Here is a 1,884-nt window from a genome sequence, read left to right on the forward strand (position 1 = left end):
ACAACAAGCGTTCCACCATTACCAGTCGGGAGATCCAGACGGCTGTAAGGCTCCTGTTGCCCGGAGAACTGGCCAAGCACGCCGTCTCTGAGGGCACTAAGGCCGTCACCAAGTACACCTCCTCCAAGTAAACGGCTTACTTACTGCCCTGTGGTGGTGGCTTGGCCTCAAACCAACAAACTCGGCTCCATTGGAGCCACACTTTAATTTCTAAAGAGATTGTGAGTGTTAGACACCAATACTATTATAACAAAAACCTCTGTCACTGAAAGCAAATAGCTATAAAATGAGAATATTTATGAAACTGTCTGTGTGTGTTTCTCTCTCTCAGTCTCTGTCTGTCTGTCTGTCTGTCTGTCTCTGTCTCTGTCTCTGTCTCTGCATGTCTCTCTCTCTCTCTCTCTCCTCTCTCTCTCTCTCTCTCTCTCTCTCTCTCTTCTCTCTCTCTTTCTCTCTCTTCTCTCTCTCTCTCTCTCTCTCTCAACACACATATAAACACTCGGTATCTTTTTTCTAGAGATTAGAGATTCATTGTTATGTTCCACATTAGGATTACTATGCAGGCCACCCTCTTAAGGTTTGAAAATGTCAAGAAAACGGTTAATTTAAAATGTCATCTCCTAACTTAACAGATTAAGCCAGAGGACAAAAACAGAATAAAACAGGACAGGACAGTATGTCACTTATACAAGCTGCTTTTATTTCTAGTACAGTATGACAATTTTTTTTTTTTTTTTGGAGGGGGGGGGGGGGGGGGAAGGATCCTTGGCAGTGCATAAGAATGAAAAGCGACGGCGTTTTGTTTGTAAGAGGACAGGTTGTACTACAAATGACTTGATTTATTGATATCACGTGTACAGTGTATGTATGACCTAAATTATTGTATTTATTTATTTATTATATGTATAGATGAAGGTTAATTCATATGACTGATGCTAGGAATGTCTGAAATCTCCTTAGAAGGATATTTTGGCCCTGAGAAGGGCCGAGTTTGGTGTATACTAGGGTGGTCGTTTTAGCTTATGCACGCTCTCCACGGATACGGCGAGCAAGCTGAATGTCCTTTGGCATGATGGTGACACGCTTGGCGTGGATGGCACAGAGGTTAGTGTCCTCGAAGAGACCGACCAGGTAAGCCTCGGATGCCTCCTGTAAAGCCATGACGGCAGACGACTGGAAGCGAAGATCGGTCTTGAAGTCCTGGGCAATCTCGCGCACCAGACGCTGGAAGGGAAGTTTCCTGATGAGCAACTCTGTGCTCTTCTGGTAACGACGGATATCACGCAGGGCGACCGTTCCGGGCCTGTAACGGTGAGGCTTCTTCACGCCCCCTGTGGCAGGAGCAGACTTGCGTGCTGCCTGGTGGCCAGCTGCTTACGAGGAGCCTTGCCTCCGTGGACTTGCGAGCAGTCTGCTTGGTGCGAGCCATGGTGAACAACTGTGGTTTGTGATGGCCGGCGCCGAAAAATTTTTGCTTATATACGCCGTCTCGAGGCGCTGCTCGAGCGCCATTGGCTGCTCGACTCGCCTACGTCACCCGTTGCCCCTCCCCTCCTTCCTCTGGCTGCAGCCAACAGGCAGCTCACCTCAAACACTATTATCGCTGATTTGCTCTATTTTTTGGATTTGTGCAAAAGTCATTTCACAGAGACGTGAAACAGACGAGTAGGCAACTGCAGTTTGAAAGCGTTGTGAGAAAGCCGTGTTTCTGCTCGAGTACAAGCATAAGAAGGACAGCAGGAGTTAGGAGTTGCATGCTACAAGTACGTCCGCTTGACGGGATATAGTCTGGGAAATCGTGCCGAAATTAGTGGGTGGCCTTACAGACCCGCCTCCAAGCCTAAAAACCCAACAACTGGCTAGGCTGGAGGCGGGTCTGGCAAG

Source organism: Procambarus clarkii, chromosome 83 (assembly GCF_040958095.1).
Source record: "Procambarus clarkii isolate CNS0578487 chromosome 83, FALCON_Pclarkii_2.0, whole genome shotgun sequence".
Lineage (NCBI taxonomy): Eukaryota > Metazoa > Arthropoda > Malacostraca > Decapoda > Cambaridae > Procambarus > Procambarus clarkii.